Genomic DNA, 18,968 nt, shown 5'->3' with positions numbered 1-18,968 from the left:
GAGGACAGGATTCTGCCTTCTAAAAATTTCATGATTCTGATTTAATCCACACATTAAAATATTTAAAAGAAAACCCCACTGAAGAATACTGAGAATGGGTGCTGTCCAGGCGACATCGTTAAAATACATCTCCACTCGCCTTTGTTTCATGAGATACTGATTTCTATTTTATTCTAGTTTTAAACCGTGGCTTCATGTATTTCTACACTTTTTTTTTTTCCTTTGCTGTGGTATTTCTGGACTTCGCTTTCCAGGATGCTTGAATAATTTGTGATGGGTTATTTGAAGAAGAAGGTTTTAAGAAGGAAGGAAACAGTTCAGGTGGGTGAATGGTTCTGCTTGGACATGTGTTCTCGGTTGAGGTTAGAAAATGAGAAAGGAAAGGAAAAACAGTGAGGAAGGTAAAGCAAGAAAGGAAACAAGACACTATGATAAGCAACAAACAGTTTCATTTACAGGAAGAAATGGATAATTTATGTGCTTTCTGTAGATGCAGAGAACTGGAAATTAACCCATTTCTAGTCTTTCCAAACACTGATGTGGCTAGTCCAAACTGGAGACAAAAATTAGGTTAAAGCTATTACGCACGAGAAATCATAGTCTGAGTTTCTCACTGAAACATGGCACAGCAATGAGAGACAGTGGGGTAAACAGCATTGGCTTTGGAGATTTAGACTGATAGATGATATATACCTATAGATGAGTTTGTGTGTGTGTGTGTGTGTGTGTGTGTGTGTGTGTGTGTATACACAATCATCTATCAGCTTAAATGTATACACATATATGTATGTAAATTTATTTCTATATATCTATACTTACATCGCATAGTAAACACTCAAAAACACTCAATGGCTGGATGCTTTTGTTATTATTGTGGTTCTTGAGGTGAGATTGTCTTGGAGTTGTTGAGTAATATTGAATAATATTAAATAGTGATCCCCCAAAGATTGCCTATGTCCTAATCCTAGGAGCCTCTGCATGTTACATTTTGTGGCAAAAGGGCTTTGCAGATGTGATCAAATTAAAGATGTTGAGATAGGGAGAGAATCCTGAATAACTGAGGGGTTTGGTGTAAGCACAAGGGCCTTTATAAGAGGGTTGCGGATGGAGTCAGTGTCAGAGAGAAGGTGATGAGGTGGCTGAAGCCAAGGGACAGAGAGATTTGAAGATTCTAGCTTTGAAGATGGAGAAAGGGGGCCATGAGCCAAAAGATGTAGGCTGCCTTTGGAAACTGGAAAGGGCAAGGAAAGGGATTCTCTCCTGGAGCCTTCAGAAGGAATGCAGCCCTGTGCGCCCATTTTTGACTTGTGACCTCCAGAACTGTAAGATAATACGAGTTGTTTTAAGTCACTAAGTTTGTGATAATGTGTTATGTCAGCAATAGAGAACAAATGCAGTTGTGGTTGGAAAGGACCTATTGGAGCTTCCCCCACAGTCACCTCCCTCTGGGCGGCCCATCTGTGATGAGTCACCACCCCAATCCTACAGGAGCTGGAGCTTTGAGGAGACATCTGAAAGCAGTCAGAGGCAAGCTCCCCAGTGCTGTCCTCAGAGACTTTCAGACAGATGTCCTGTCCTCTACCTCACCTGCAAGCAAACTGTACCTAGCCCTGAACCCCCTCTTCAACAGACCTGGGCTTTGGTAGGAGCTCAGGGGAGCCAAAGAAGAGAGGGAGAAGCAGGAGCCCGCCCACACACATCGCAAGTGGTGAATTGCTGGCTGTGGTTTTCCTGGAAGGCTCTTAAATGGCTTTCAGAGCATTCTTTGTTGGGCCCCTGCATTCTTTGGCAGGGCTGTCATGACCCACGGGGTGTGGCCAGCAAGCCACATCCTCTTGGGTGTTTTGTGGGCTGCTTTGCCGCGTGGCATAGGGACCCTGGCTTGACAGACCTGCTTCCCCCTAAACCTACTACTCAGGAAATGCTTGGCCCTTTTCTGTTTATCTTTGAGATTCACAAGTCTCTCCAATCTTCCACTATGAAAAGGAGTTTGTCCTTAAGTTTTAGGAATTGTTATTTTGAGTCCTTACACCTGCTAAATATCACTCCAAGTCCCAAAGACCAAAAGTAAAAGGCAACATCACTTTCCCTCCTCAAGCAATGGTTTAGCCATCGGGGTCAGACGAGAGGCTATTTTCCTATTCAGTTACGTCTGTTCACTCCTATACACAGCTTTAGTCAGTTGCTTTTTTAAAGCACTTGTTTCAACATTCTGGAATCATTTGACTCCCTTTCTTCCAAATCCATGTATTCTTCAGTGCCGGGATCATGTCTGCTAGTACTTGGTATTCATAGAGATTAGCATGGTGCTTGGCACATAATAAGTTATTGATAATGTTTGTTGGATGAATGAACTTTACCCTGTGTAATTATTTATGTACTTGATACCCACCAGATGCAGTTACTTTTTTAAAAAAAATTGAGGCATAGTCTTTATATATAATCCATCAAAAAGTATTAAATATTTTATTCAACGATTTTGACAATTGAATGCATCGTGACAATTGAATTCATCGAACAAAAGATAACGACTGTTTATGTATTTTTTTCCACCAGGGATTAATTTTGCTTATTTTGGACTTCATATAAATGGAATCATACATTATATGCCTTTTTGGTTGGCTTCTTTTGCTTAGCATAACTGGAAGTCTTAAAATTCATCAATATGTTGTATCGTCAGTGTTTGTTGCTGTTATTTTATTTTTTAGTACAATTCCAATTTATGAAAATATCACATTATGTGTATCCGTTTTCCTACTGATGAACATTTGGTCTATTTCTAGTTTAGGGCTATTGTGAAAAAGCATCTCTGAATATTCTTGTACAGATCTCTTTGTGGACATATATTTTCATTTCTTTTGAGAAATACTGAGTGTAGAATTTCTGATTCATAGTATAGATACAGGAGGTAATTTTTTTATTTGTTTATCTGAATTTAACCAAGTTAATTTTATAAGAAACCGACAAACTGTTTTCCTAAGTTGTACCATTCTCCATTCCTTCCAGCAATGTTTGAGGGTTCCAGTTTCTCCACATCCCCACCAACTTTTGGTATTGTCATACTTTATATTTTAGCCATTTTAATGAGTGTAAAATGATAGCTCATTGTGGTTCTAATTTGCATATTAGTGACAATTAATGATGTTGAAAACATTTAGTATGCATATTGGTCACACTTACATCTTCTTTTGTGAAATGGCTGCTCAAATCTTTTGCCCATATTAAATAATTACAATTGTTTTGTTATTGAGTTAGAGGAATTCTTTATATATACTGAATATAAACCTTTTGTCAGGTATGTGGACTGGCCTTCCTATTCATTTTCTTAATGGTGTTTTGATATGCAAAAATTTTGATCTTGATGAAAGCCAATTCTCATTTTTATTACTTAGTGCTTTTTGTGTACTTTCTAAGTATTCTTTGGTTAACACAACATTGCAAATATATTATTTTATGGTTTTTTAAATTATTTATTTATTTATTTTTGAGAGAAAAAGAGAGAGCATGCGTGCAAGTGCATGTGAGTGGGGGAGCGGCAGAGGGAAGGAGAGAATTTCAATCAGACACCCCACTGAGTGGGGAGCCTGATGTGGGGCTTGATGCAGGGCTTGATCTCACGACCCTGAGATCATGACCAGAGGTGAAATCAAGAGTCCAAAGCTGAATCAACTGAACCACCCAGGTGCCCCTATTTTGTTTTCTATTAGAAATTTTATTACTGTAGATTATATTTTGTTCTATGATTCATTTCAAACTAATCTCATTGTATAGGGTGACATTGAGGTCAAGTTTATTTTTGTTTTTCATATGGCTATCCAGTTTCCAGCACCATTTGTTAACAAATTTTTACTCAAAAATCAATTGACTCTATACGTGTGGTTTATTTCTGGATTCTGTTCTATTGGTATTTGCCTATACTCATGTCAATACCACAATGTCTTGATTCCTATAACATTATGGTCAGTATTGAAGCCAGGTATTATAAGTCTTTCAACTTTATTCTACTTCAAAATTATTCCAGTATTTCCATAACAGTTTTAAACCTGACTTGTCAATTTCTCTAAAAAAGCCTGTTGTAATTTTGATAAAGATTGTATTAAATCCATAAATAAATCTTGGTGAATCAATGTCTTAACAACATTAAGTCTTCCAATTCATAAACATATGATGTCCCTCTATTTTGTCTAATCTTCCTTAATATTTTTTAATAATAATATTTTATAGTTTATATTGTAGAGAAATTATATATCTTTTATTATATTTTCCTGAGTATTTCATTTTTTTATATTATTGCAAATGGTATTTTTTATTTTTTTCATTTAAATTTAGTTAAATTTATTTTTTTAATTGTTTATTGCTGGTATATTGAAATAGATTTGCATTTTGTATATTGACCTTGCTAAATTCACTCATTGGTTTTCATAGTTATTTTGTACAGTCCATAGAATGTTCTACATATACATTCATGTCATTTTCAAAGAATGACAGTTTTACCTTTTTCTTTATGCCTTTTATCTCCATACCTTTTATTTCTTTTTCTTGCCTATTACATTGGCTGGAACCTTCAGTAAAATATTGAATAGAAATGGTAAAGTGGAATCCTTAATTTGTTCCTGATCTAGGAGGAAATATCATTAAGTATTATGTCTGCTATAGAGTTTTAGAGATGCCTTTTCAGCAGTTTGAGGTGGTTTCTTCTATTTCTAATTTTCTCCGAATTATCATGAATAGGTGTTGATTTTTGTCAAAGATTTTTTATGCATCTACTGAGATGATCATATACTTTTCCCCCTTCGTTCTTTAATTTCATTGACTAATTTTCTAATGTCAAACCAATCTTGCATTCCTTGAAAACCTCACTTGATTATGATGTACTTTCCTTTTAAATGTATAGCTGGATTATTTTTCTAATATTTTGTTAGGAATTTTTAATCTGTCCTCATGAGGAATATTATCTGTAGTTTCCTATTATTATGTCTTTGTCAGTATTTGATATTGGGATTATGTTTGCTTCATAAAATGAGTTGGAAATTATTCCCACCTCCTCCATTTTTGAAAGAGTTTGTGTTGAACATTACTTCTTCCTTAAATAATGATAGATTTTCATCAGTAAAATCACCTAGGTCTCAAATGTTTTTTTGTACAAAGATTTTTTTTTTTACACTTGATCTTAGCCAAGACTGAGAAATGATACAAAGATTTTTTTTAATGAATTCAGTTACTTCAATCAACATAGATTTATTTATTTATTTGTTTGTTTGTTTGTTTTGTTATAGATTCTGGTATCTGTTTTAATAAATTGTGTTATTCAAATTAATCTTCTATTTCATCTAATATTGACTTAAAGTTGTTTATAATGTTCTCTTACTTTCTTCTGCATAATTGTAGGATCTGTAGACATGCCCCCTTTTTTTCATTCCTGATGCTGAGAATAATATTTTATCTGTTTTACTTGATCAGTCTTGCCTGGAGTTTTATTAATCTGATAAAAAAAATTCATTGACTTTATTATTTGTCAATTTTCTATTTCATTGATTGCCATTCTCACCTTCAAAAATTTTTTTTCTACTTTGAGTTTTATTTGTTCTTCTTTTCCAGCTTCTTAATGTGAGGCTTAGATCATTTATTCTATACCCTCCTTTTTTTCTGAGAAATTTAAAAGCATAGTTTCCCTCTAAACACTTCTTTAGCTACATTGCACAAATTTTGGTATGTTGTGTGTTCATTATCATTCAGTTCAAAATATTTTCTAATTTTCTCTATGATTTCTCCTTTGATCACAGGTTATTTAAACATGCATTATTTAACTTCCTAATATTTGGAATTTTTTTCAAATATCTTATTGTTATTGATTTTTATATAAATATCATTATTGTTATAAAATGTACTCTGCATTATTTCAATCCTTTTAATTTTAATGAATCCTATTTTATGGCTCAGTATATTTTGTCTATCTTGCTTAATGGCTCATGTGCGGTTCAAAATAATGTACATTCTGCTGTTGGGAGTAGTGTGCTATAAATGTCAGTTAGGTCGAGTTGGCTGATAGTGTTGTGCAAACCTTTAAAAACTTTACTGTCTTTTTTTCCTACATTTTCAATCAGTTACTGAGAAAGCGATGCTCAAATATTTAACCGTGATTTTAGACTTATCTTTTCCTCCCATTTCCCCCATCTTCTATCTGGTTTTGCTTCATATATTTTGAAGCTATTTTTTTCTCTCTCTGTCCCATCTTTTTTCTTTCCTTTTTTCTGCTACCATCTGGGTGATTTACTTACTTTTAAATACTCCACTCAAACTTCTGTATTGACCTTTAAATTCTGCCTCTTTGTAATACCTTAGTGATCTTTTTATAGTTTAGATATTACAATATACATCTTTAAATTATAATCTATCCTCAATATCTTTTTTTTTTTTAAAGATTTTATTTATTTATTTATTTATTTGACAGAGACAGGCAGCGAGAGAGGGAACACAAGCAGGGGGAGTGGGAGAGGAAGAAGCAGGCTCATAGCTGAAGAGCCTGATGTGGGGCTCGATCCCAGAATGCTGGGATCACGCCCTGAGCCGAAGGCAGATGCTTAACCGCTGTGCCACCCAGGCGCCCCTATCCTCAATATCTTTATAATCAGACCTTTCAACTGTATAAATTCATTTAGACTCCTCCTACCCTCTGTGATATTGTTTTCTTGCATTTTACTTCTATTTATGTGATAAACCTCATAATCCATTGTTAGTTTTGCTTCAGTCAATAATCATTTAATGGATTACATATATGTATGTATAAGTAAGTATATATTATATATAAACACCTACATTTACATAGCTACATAAATATATATCACTTAAAAAGGAAAATGTTCTTTCGTGTTTACCTGGGTATTTACCTATTCATCTTCATTCTATTTTTTTTCGTCTTCTTAATGATTTCTTGTAGTGTAGGTCTGCTAGAGGTGAATCTTCTGAGCTCATGCCTTTTTTTTTTTTTTTTAAAGATTTTATTTATTTATTTGACAGAGAGAGAGACAGCCAGCGAGAGAGGGAACACAAGCAGGGGGAGTGGGAGAGGAAGAAGCAGGCTCCCAGCGGAGGAGCCTGATGTGGGGCTGGATCCCAGAACGCCGGGATCACGCCCTGAGCCGAAGGCAGATGCTTAACCGCTGTGCCACCCAGGCGCCCCTGAGCTCATGCCTTTCTGAAAATGTCTTTTATCTTACTTTAATTTGTGAAACATATTTTTATAGAATTCGAGGCTGACAGTTTTCTCCTTTCGATGCTAAAATGCCATTCCATACTCTCTGGGCTCCCTGTGTCTCTGAGAAGTCAGCCTTCCTTTATATTGTTTTCCTCCTACACAGAGTGTGTCTTTTTTTCCTCTGGCTGCTTTTAGAATTTGTTTTCAGCAATTTGACTTTGATATGCCCAGGTTTGGTTCAGTGCTCCCACCACTGCCCAGCAAACAGCATTTCCTGACGATGGCAAACCTGGCCCATTCCTGCAGGACAGCAGTGGAACAGTTCTCTGCTCCTGTGACCTTGGGACACTTGTTCAACTGGGATATTTTCAATTTCAAAGGTTCCTGGGCCATTATTGCTCTGGATTTGTTTTGTTGTTGTTACCATGGGAGAAGAGAGAAGGTCAGAAGTACTGGCATTGGTTTAAGAGTATTCTACCAATAAATCATAATATGTCTTATAATTCATCTTTTATTGCAAGTAAGAAACTCTAGCTTTTTTAAATAAAATTTTTTATTTAATAAATATTTATTGAGTGCTAGTCAGAAGCTTTTCTAGAACTAAGGCTACAGTGATGAGCAAAACCAGATATAAACTCTGACCTTGTGGAACTCCCAGAGAGGGAGACTGGCCTTAGCAGTCACCAAAAATGAATTTGAAAATGACTTCTTTCATTTCTTGATGTCCCTGGCCAGACTGAACTAATCTGGTATTCTATGGATCCCATATGAAGCCCTGAAGACGATTTACTCTGTTGCCATTGTAAAAATTAAGGGCCACAATCAAATGCATGTGTTCTCTAGAATTAGTATTGGTCTAAATTTTTAAACATTTCATTGCTACGCTTTATAATGTGAATTCAAATCTGAAACTTACCACATTTCACTCAATCTAAGATACTGTCAATGTAAAACCGTTATTTTATATACTACCATGAAAGCAAAAACTTGTCAATTAAACCGAATTGCCAACAAATTTAAGACATAATCTGATATCAGAGATACTGAAATGTGAAAAAGAGAGGTCAGTGCTCCCCAAAAAGAGGCCTCTGGATAAAAATCACCAGCATCACCTGGGAAATTGTTAGGAATGCAAATTACTCAGCTTACCCCAGATCTGGGATGCACACAATCTGGGTTCAACTCACCGCCGAAGTTGTTCTGAAGCATGATAAAGTTTCAGAATCACCAGAATAGTGCATCTTAGCATCTCAGAAATATGGTATTTCAAAAAGCTTTTGTAGATTCAGTTATTCAGCAAACACTTCCTGAAAACCTATTCCATGCAAGGCATCAGTCTGCATACACAACACAGACACAGATTTGAACAGGACCGTTGCCAACCAGAGGTTACAGCCTCAAAACAGGTTTGTCATTCAAGAACAAAGGGCTCAGACCCAGTATGACGAGTACTGTGACCGAGGTGCCCTCCAAAGGCTGGGGAGGTCCAGGGGAGGAAGAGGTAACTTCTGACCTAGTATCGGTGAGGCTTTTATGATGGAGGTGGCATTTGAAACTGGGCCTTGAAGGAGGTGCAGGCTTTTATATTTCAGAATGGAAGTAAATGAGAAGGAATATTCCACAGAAGGTTTTTTTCTTCCCAACACCCTACCTCTTATGCATATTCTTGAAAAAGTCACAAATTAATTAGAAGGGCATATGATAAAGAAATACGTGTGACGATGATCATGCGGGTCCTCTCTCTGGACTCTCTCACGTTCACCACCAGCGCTGCATTGCCAACAGAAATTCCGGTGAGTGTCGGGGGGTAAAGGCAAGCCTGAGCACTTCCTTTCACCAGCTTGTAACACCCTGGTAGAAAGGCTGTCGATAAGTGGACAAGGCCCCAGGGCAAACAGTTTTTATAGAAGCGCAAAGTGAGAGAACCAAGAAACCAAGAAACCAAGCAGCGGCAACAGGATTTCACTGTCACGGCGGGTCTTGAGCTAAGCTCGCGTACATTGTACTCGCCAATTTTCTGGACACGTGAAAATTAGAAGTACAAAACCTTTGTGTTGAAGAGACAAGTTTAAAGTCACAAGGATAAAGGAAAACGATTTTTTTTTTTTAACCCCAGCGGCAGGGTGATGGCCAACTTGGGCTAGTGTGCACTCCGTGAATTAATTTAGTGTCCATGGTTTTCAGCAGCAGATTACCGTGTATCACTTCTGCGCTCCTCACACCTTTATGGGGGAGAGGGAGCGCCTTCACACTCACTGGGGAAGGCAAATAGCCCGAAACCACACAAATACTCACCCAAGAAGTGTTTTAGCCACTTCTCTTCAACAGGAAGAGTGTTGTTAGTGTGCGAACTGCAGAAGATGGTCAGAGATAGAGCTGTTCCCAGGGGTTCCAAGAACAGTCCCCCACGTGGACCCGTTTCCAGCTCCCGAGGTTTGGAGACAAAAGGAATGCTTCCTTCAGCCACAAGCACTTCCTGTTTTCCATTTCCATTGGACATCAGCCTCTGATTCTCCACCTCTCATTTCTTTTGCCAGTGTGGTTGACATATGTGATGTTTTCTTTCCCCAACAGGCATAGCATACAAAATGGTAGGCTCTCAGGGATGCTGGAGGCTTTTGGAAGAACAGTCGCCATCATGTGTCTCTTGGCAAATCCTCCTGACACACCAGGGGGATAGGGCCAGCCTCTCCTACTCACTATTCCAACATGTTGGGAACTCTAAAGAATCCTTATATTAGATAACAGAGTTACCAGGGACCCAAAAATGTATGGGACAAACCGAACACAAGCCTCCTTATCTGTAACTAGATCATACTTTGAGAAGTCACAGATTCTATGTTTCTCTGCTCGTGGTGTCATTCTCAACACACTAAGAATAACTTTCCAAAGGCCAGTTGATGTTTTTGAGGTATAGGCCCCATACCACACAGAGATGACAGTCAAATGCTCTCACACTTCTTGCTTCTGCCCTGCTAAGTGGGTAAGACAGCGTAAGATTTCAACTTGGGTAGACTATTGCTACCTTGGGGGAAACAGAGGCAAGCAGGGGTCTGCAATATTCGTTTTGGATATTCATGAAAAAGTACATGTTCATACAATATCCCAGTCAAATTGAGTGCATTGCTTTTTTTTTTTTTTTAATCATTGGGGCAATGATATTTCACAATGAAGAAATCAAATGTCTAATAAGGAAGGCATTATTAACAAGTATTACTTTGATTTGAAATTGGACTGGGGCCTTACTTACAAGACTTCTCTAGGTTTCCACGGGGACAGTAGAAAAGGCTTGCCGTAACTGGTTAAAAGCCGGGAATTTGCATTCAGATAGGCGTGGGCTTGAATCCCAGCTCTTCTGTTTACTTGGGACTTGGAAAAGTTGCTTTGCTTCATCCGCAGAATGGAGATGATAATGTCTAGCTCGAAGGGCTGTTAGATTGGTTCCCCAGGAGTATGTTCATGAATGTCAGCACAGTACCTGGCACGTAGTATGTTCTCAAGGAAGAATATTTTAAAAATTTCCCACACCTACAACGTGGGCTCCCTTAGAGACGGAAGACCTCTTTTCCTAGTCAGCAGATAACAGCCTATAGAATCACCTTCCACGTAGAGCTTACAGTGAGGATGGAGCGGGAGAAGTAGGGCAGAGAGTTGGAAACTGAGGAGATAACACAGGGCATTCTCTGGGTGTCTGAGGGAGGAAGTCGTTCTCCGTAACGTTGATGCAGGAAGTCAGGGCAAAGTTGGCCACCGGTGGGCCCACAGAGGGGCAGGTGCGTGACCATCATTGACAAGCTCCCAGTCACAAATCCCTGTTTGTCATGAAAGTGTCACTGAGTAGGTGCTCTGGGAAGAAACTCTGAAGGCAAAAAGCAAGTTGAACAGCTGGTCACCGTGACGAGGAGTCGAGGGGGTAAGACCATGTACTCACAAATAAGAATGAACACAAACTTTCCAAACCACTCATCTGTTTTGGATTTATAAAATTGGCCTCTGAACACATCATTTGGCACAAAATTGCATGGCATTAATGTTTTCATTTAGATCTTGAAAGTACATTTAAAAGCTAATTGCAACGTGGGAAACCACTATTGGCTTTGGCTAGCTGACCATTAATTCTCCCTTACAAGAGTGACAGCTGACAGTGGCACCTACTTTGCCCTTGTCTCCCACTCTCTAAGATAGGGCCATCACCATGCATTTCTCTGCCCAGAGAAGCATTATTCTGGTCAAATGTATATTTTAGAATCACAAAATTTGGCATGCCCTGGAGCTATCTTATTCTTTTAGGCCCACAACTAGGTCACCAAGACCTCTGGGCCAATGCATCTTTTTTTTCAGGTGAGAGCCCAGAATTGAGGATACAAGCAAATACACAGAAATAAACTAACCATGTACCTCTTTTGGGCATCTGATTTGGCCTACAAGAGTAGACTCAAAAATAACTAGATGCTTAATTACACATCTAAATTTAGTCCATGAATTTGCATGTGTAAGTAATCAGGGAAGTATTTGCTTCGAAATGTGTTCCATTTCCTCTGTTCATTCTAAATCAAATTACTGAGCAGCAGATCCAATTCTGAAATATTTTTTAAAAACGTGTTCTAGAGCCCCACCGCTTTAGGCTGCCATCCTGAAGGACTTCATAACCCAACTGGGTGAGACATAATGAGAACTCACTTTAAGGAGGCTGCCAATGGCATTCAAGGACATGGGCCAAACTAGGTCAAGTGACTTAGGATGCAAGTCCTTTTTCTCCTCACTGTCTACCCCAATAGGAACCAGATCTCATCGATGCTGATTTTGCTTTCTTTTTGGCGACCTTGGTAAGGACATTCAGTAGGCACACAGGAGGAGCATTACGAAGGACCAGAGACAGAGCCTGATATGGTACTACCTATTTCCATTTAGTCATTCTAGAGGGAGACTTCATACACATGACAATATGCTGTGATAGCCGCTCTTAATATAGGTGGGCGGACTGAATTGTTGGTTCCAATTTCTCAATTTCTTGTAGCATTAGTATTATACATTCACACTTTGCGGGGTTTCATAGGTCAAGTGTACTTTCCTGGGCCTTGGTTCTGGGCTTGGCCATGCACCTTGCTTTGGCTATTGGGACACAGGCTGGGGCTTGGGTGGGCTTGCTCAGCTGGGCTTGAGTTTTTGAATTTATGCATCGCCATGAGAGACACATGCTCTGGTGGACCACTGCCCCTGAGAATGAGACATGAAGCAAGGGCTCACCCAGCCATCTTGCAGATGGGTGAGGGGGAAATAAATCCTTTTTGTTGAATTCTCCTGAGATTCTGTGACTGTTTAGGTACATAGCAAAAGTTGGCTGATACACCGGGTCTAGTGCAGGCAAATCTACAAGACGCTCCAAATCCAGCCTTTAGGATCGTAGGGAGGATCCTGAGAGTTGGTGATGACCAAACTGAGATCTGGGGGATACATGGTCTGGGTGGGAGGAGGAGGGTGAAGAGGGTTGATAGTGGGAGGCAGAAGGAAGGGTGGACAGAAGGAATGGAGGTATAAGAGAACATGGCTGGTTCTCTGGGTTCCCAGTAGGTTATCTTGGCCTGGGTGGGTGAGAGAGTCTATAACCCTGCCTAGGGCTCTCCTCAAGGGAGAGGAACCCCAATTCAGCAGCCTACTTGCAGGTGCTTTCATGGGACACTGACAGCTGTACCGTCACTGAGGATTCTTTGATATGAGTTTCCTCTAGAGAAAAGCTCCTCAAAGGAAAGCTTCTTGTCATTTTAAACTGTATCCATTTCCTATTATCCATTTTGAAAGTAAGGGTCAAGTTGATGATGAGTCTGGTTGAAGACTCGAGTTCAGCACGTGTGCTAGGTATGATCCTGGAGGACGGGGTGCAGGCATTCTATGTCGTGTGTAGTATTCTAACTGGATGATTGGATACCACCTTCTGTTTATCAGACGGCTTTTCCTGAAGACCTATCATTTTTGTTTCAGCATATATTCCAGGATCATAGAATTTTAGAATTCGTAGACCCTTTAGGTTTTCTAATGTAACTTTCCTGGAGGTACCAGAGAGGAGAAGTAAGCAGCTAGAGATTACACAGCAAATTTTTGGCAGGGCTGGATCAGGCAAAGGTTCTTATTTTAGTCTATTGTTCACTCTCTCCCTTCCTTCCTTTTCCACAACAGTGGGCCTTATCTGGAATATTTTTCTTTCATTTCTTTTCATGCTAGAAACCCCATTTTTTCCTACTGGATCAGAGCCATGACCAAGTCAGCCCAAGTCCCTATCTCTTATGGGAAGACATCACACTGAGGCACAGCTTAACACACACACACACACACACACACACACACACACACACACCCCAACCACAGCAGTAACTCTCTTCTCACTATATATATTATACTGAACCTAGTATTCTAAACACTATTGAAAATTTTGTCTTATTTTCCGTTGATAAAAAGACCCTTCATTACAATAGCCCATGCTGATTTGAAAGAAAGGATTTTAATTGGGTTCAATGACCTAATCTTTTTTTTTTAAAAAAAGAATAATGCATTTATCTGCCCAGGATTTGGCATTTTCTTTGAATAAAAGAAACATTATAGACTTAACAGGGTTAGATCACCTTACATATGTGTTTCTATACTCTATCTGAAACCAACATCATAGTAACTGGTAATAATAAGAGCCATTTCCACCCATCACTCATACTGAAAATTGAGTTGGTCATGACCACAAGCACACCATTAACACGTAGTTAAGTATATATGCTTTTTCCTTCTTTCTTGGCGGGGGAGTGGAGGTAAGGGCTCTTGAACAAGTTTAACTTCATGCGGCATACACTTTTCTAAAATTTGACTGACTTCTTGGTTACATAGTCCTTTAATGAGATCTATAAACTCAAAATTCAGAAGGTTCTTTATTCTAGTAAGTACAAAATTGTAAAGATGGTCTTAAAAGCCCAATGACTTAACTATATACTCTTGAGTCAGTAATTAAACAGAGAAACCATTCAGCTCTTTGCCAAGGAATTTTCCCATGAAAGTGTCCCAGAGTTAGAAGCTATCCAGATCATATAACTGGGAAGTTAAAATTAACAAGCAGAAAAATGACTGGCTTTGCTTTTAGCATTTCTTTTGGATGAAATTTGGCTTTGGGGCAGCTTGTAATCTGGGTTCCAGTTCCCGCTCTGCCACAATTAGACACGTGACCTTGGGCAAATCACATAAGCCTCTGTGGTCCCGGGCTCCTCATTTGTCAAATTAGAGGGTTGAATCAAGTTAGCTCGAAATGTCTGCCTATTTCTATGTCCAGCACTTAAAGTTATTATTCCAAGAGTGGTTGGTTGTCATTTATTCTCCAAATCCACTTAGATGAGAACCGTAAGGAGGAGGCCAAAATTGCACCAAATAACACACAGGTTGAATTTAAAGAACTTCACATAGAAAGAAACGAACTGTGAGGCGGGATTATATAGTTAATGTGGCTGGTCTTCGAGGTCCTTAAGGATGAATTGCTAACAGAAAGCCTGAATTGGTTTACATATAGTTCTCCCTGAGTCTAATAGCATCAGTTACAAAGGGGAGGGGGGACGGCTCTAGAAATAAGGGCCAATTTTATTATAAGTTTTTATCATTATTTAGTACCCTTGTTAGGATTCTTAGGCTCTCAGTAACTACCACCAACTTAAGTAACTTTTGGTAACACTTTTCATTTTAAAGACGTAGAGATCTCATGGAACCCAACAACAGAAATGCAGTCGGACCTCGGGAGAGGTCTGCAGCCAGGAACAGAAGGTGCCAGGGGCCTCAGTAGGGCCTCTGTCTCTTACAGCTACTTCTCTCCAATTATCACCTACATTCTTTTCCTTTTCCAGAATATGTAACCTCAGGTAGAAGACTTCCTGCTTCCCAGTCAGCACCCAACACATGTTCACCATCTGTTCTGGAAGACTGAAGTGTACTTTGTCCTTTCCTAGGAGAACCACCCAGATTAATTGGAAGTTTTTCAACCCAACTTCCAAATTCTTAAAAGAGGGCATCTGATTGTTCTGATTGGCTCAGCATGGTTCCACATTCATCCCTGGTCCAGTCAAGTGCAGCAGAGAGGGCAAGGTCAGAGGTTATGGACAGGCATCCCTGTGTAGCTGGGATTCTGCCTTGTAGGACTCCAGGGGCATGTCTCACGTGGTGTTGTATGTGTGTGTTACTCGGTGGTGTGGAGCAATGAGAGATCCTACCATGGCCTGGAGATAGTTCTCCAAGAAGGAGACGATTGTCATCATTGCCAAAAGGCATTTACTGTAAGCAAATAAGTCCAGTTGTTAGAAAGTCAACCTCCTTTCCAGTACCAACTCCCTCCCACTCACCTGACCTCAGAAAGTTTCCTCTGCTCAGGGCCAGATATCCCACCAATTTGTCCGGCCTCCGACACAGGTCTCATTCTTTGCGGTTCTGTACCCTTGTGCCTGAGATGATCGTCTAGTGGCCAATGAAGCAGTGGGTCTCCTGTGAAAGCCACTGAAAGCCACTCTCATGTCACAATGGCTCTCAAGACATCGATGAGACTGGTTCCCTCCTCCTCTTCCTTGAAGGCAAGGATTCCAAATGGGTAATCTCCTGAGGTGCTGTCTTCTAGAATCCCAGGATTTTCTTGGCTCCCCTTCCATAATCAGCTCCACACTCAGCCTGCACTGAGAAGAGATGGTCCTCACAGCAACACCAAGCATGTGCTTGTCCTCTAAAACATGCGAATCCACTGGGTGTGAGCCAGTATTACACATTTGTAATTTATTTTCTTTGATTCAGAACTCCTTCATGCAGATTTATGAACACTAGACGTGGAGATCAATTTAGCCCTACTTCTGCCTTATTTAACTTGGCCATTCTGGAATGAGCCTTTACTCAAGTGGCTATAGTTACGATATCAAATCTTTGAAAAGCTGAGCTGCTTTGTTTGGTGTTTGGCATTTGGCGTATGTGAAATGGCTTGGATCCGATATTTCCTTTCCTCTAAGTAAGAACACATCTCTTGAAAAGGTTTGGTGCAGTCTTGCCAAAGAAGGAAGCAGGAAACTCAAGCCAGCCTGGAGTTTCGTGAGCCACGGAAAACTGGCTAACTTCACCGTGAAAATAATTTGGAAACATGAAGTAAGTACAGAGCAGCGTCTTCCGAGCCCAGTTCTTCACTCTGGCCTCGGGAACACTATGGTTAATGCGTATTTGCTGAAGAATGACAATCCTGTCGAAATCTGTTTAATTCATATGAACCTAGTTCAGAATTGTGGTCATCGGAACAAGTGTCATGGAGTTTCCCTTGGATCTATCTTTGCAAAAAAAAAAAAAAGTTTGTAATGGAGTCAGTGATCCAAACAAATGGCAGCCTAAACTTTTCTTAAGTGATTAACAATTTGATTTGCATATGGTGAACATGTACATTTTAAATGCTCTGGTGCTTTTTGTTAAACTAAGTCTAAAGTGTGAGAAAAATTAATTACGTTAAAAACATCCCGCAAAATAGGATTTCATTAGTTCAAACAGTTGTCCCACTCCTTAGTCTCAATTAGTGGGACTCTACTGTACATAAAATAAAGGGGGAAATGTCAGTCTTGTCCTCCAAAACCAGCTTACTCGGAGGCTTACGAGCTCCTGGGAGTTTCCAAAGGTGCACAAATTACAGACCTTTGCCAAATTTCGAACTGGCTGGGTAGATTCAGTTAATCAGCTCTGTTTCTGTTTTGCTCCGACGTTTTCCCCTCTTCAAAGGTTCTTTTCTGAGTATACTGTGAGTGGATTTTTTTGTTTATTTGGTCATCTCTTCTTAAGGGTTGAATTTAGAAGCTCATACACAGGCCTTAATAAAAATGATGCGTAAAGAATTGGGCTTAGACAACACGAGGGCGTTCATGAACTTGAGAATGCCTCCCATGTGCTGAGAAAGCTGTGCTCCATGCCGCGGGCTCTAAGATCAATGAGCCAGGGTCCTAGGAAGAAAGACAAATGAAGCGCCCACGCAGGGGAGAAGGTCATGGTGACAAAGGGCTACCATGCTGTGGGAGCAGTGAGGATGGGAAGCTGGGGCAGCTCAGTGAGGAAGCAACGAAGGGACTGAGGAGCTCTTCAGCGGGCGGTGAAGTCAGAAAGGTGGTTCCAACAGGGGATGAGAGAGGGATGCGTCTGAGGTGTGCCCTTGACGAGGGCCTGGGGCCGCTGTAAGTGGGAGAAATGGCGGCAGATGAGGCTCTTGGAGAGGCTGGGGCTGTCCGCGGAGGGCCTCCGATGCCGTGACAAGGTATTAGGTTTTATTCTGTGGCCAAAGGTTTGTAGGTGTTTCTGTTTGTTTGTTTGGTTTAAGGAACACGCTTCCTTTTCAATGGAATCTTTCATCTGAGCTCCAAAAATCAAAAGACAGAGACAAGGAGCAGCTTCCCTGAAGTGGAGGGAGGCAGGCTCGGGGCTCACTCTGCTCGGTGCCTAGGGCTCCCTACTAAAGGCCACCTAGAAGCCAAGCTGCAGGACAAAGGGGGAGACACCAGTGTGCAGGAGGGACCCAGTGCTGTTCGCGTGTCTGAAAGGTGTGGTAACACGGCTGCGAATGAAGAGAGACAGGAGGCCGGGACACCCCCGTGGGGCGTGCATTCACACCTGCAATGCTAGGGCCCGAAGAGCAGCGCAGGGTAGGAATGGCCAGAGCCCTTCCTAAGGTCAGATCATTGGCCGTTGGACGTGGGAGGAAGGGAGGGTACCTTGTGAGTGATCTCCAAGTATCCTTCCAGGCGCTGTGAGGCCAGCAGCAATAATGAGCTTCCGGATCCATCTGATAAGATTGTTTCTTTCAGATTCTTGAATGGTTTCATCTTGAAAGGGGGCTCTGCGGTCAAGTTTGAAATGTGCTGGATTCTGATGAAGAAAGGAAATGCCATGATTAGAGGATTCATCTTTAAGATCTTTTCTTGTTTTTGGATTCGGGAAGATCCTGAATAGGAACTAATCGTTGTTTAAACAGCCCCCCTGGGGCCCTCTTTTTTCTCCCCCCCTCAAGTCTAATCCCTATGAAGTGGACAGCAAAACTCTGAGGCTGCCAGCAAGCTTCAAACTACCTCTTCCTGCCACAAATGTTTCTTGAAGAGTACATAAGAGATACAGATTACCGTTCTTCAAAAAAAAAAAAAAAAAATCTGAGAGACTTAAAATACTGCTTATTATGTGGAAGACTTGTTGGCAGTTTGAATTTTACAGCCTCCAAAATAAAGTTCTTTGATGGAAAACATTTAATTCTCACCAGTGAACTCCTGGAACTCACACTGACAAGGAAGTCAGACCATTTTGTTTCCAGAAACAAATGCTATGAGGACCTTGGTCTCCCATCTCTTGTGAGACGTGCTCTCAATGTCAGGCTAAGGAAAAAGGTATCCTTCAGTTTCGACAGAAACAGCTTTGTTTCTTGCTTTGAGGAAGCAAGTTTGTAATTCTACAGAGGCTATGCCAGCGCTGAGGAATTAACCAGTTTCTGTCAGCCCTCTGCTAGTTGGCCAGGACGCACGCCAACATCGGAGTATCCTAGCGTGAACAAGAATGCTATTTTGGTCTGCTGTAAAGAACTGTGGAATGCAGATTTTGGACGGTTTCATCACATTCGTCAGCAACCACAAAACAAATGTTATTTCAGAACGAGGACTATGGATGCAGGAATACTAAAAATTAAATAAAATGAAGATTATAGAGACATTTTTACAGTTTCATGAGTAGGCTCACTACTCAAGCTTTGCCTTTTTTTTTTTTT

At 40.2% G+C, this 18,968-nt stretch overlaps 1 long non-coding RNA gene across 1 annotated transcript; it reads right to left on the bottom strand.

Moving 5' to 3' along the window:
• Positions 1–10,873: 10,873 nt before the first annotated feature.
• LOC117801800 lies at positions 10,874–18,651 on the bottom strand. Its single transcript, XR_004624514.1, has 3 exons — positions 18,468–18,651; positions 15,556–18,085; positions 10,874–11,054 (listed from the first exon to the last, which is right to left on the bottom strand). It is a non-coding gene; the product is annotated as an uncharacterized LOC117801800 (long non-coding RNA).
• Between the last annotated feature and the right edge of the window lie 317 nt (positions 18,652–18,968).

Source organism: Ailuropoda melanoleuca, chromosome 4 (genome assembly GCF_002007445.2).
Source record: "Ailuropoda melanoleuca isolate Jingjing chromosome 4, ASM200744v2, whole genome shotgun sequence".
In the NCBI taxonomy this organism is placed as follows: domain Eukaryota; kingdom Metazoa; phylum Chordata; class Mammalia; order Carnivora; family Ursidae; genus Ailuropoda; species Ailuropoda melanoleuca.
The sequence above is the reverse complement of the archived record's forward strand: the minus strand, read 5'-3'. Positions and strand labels throughout refer to the sequence as shown.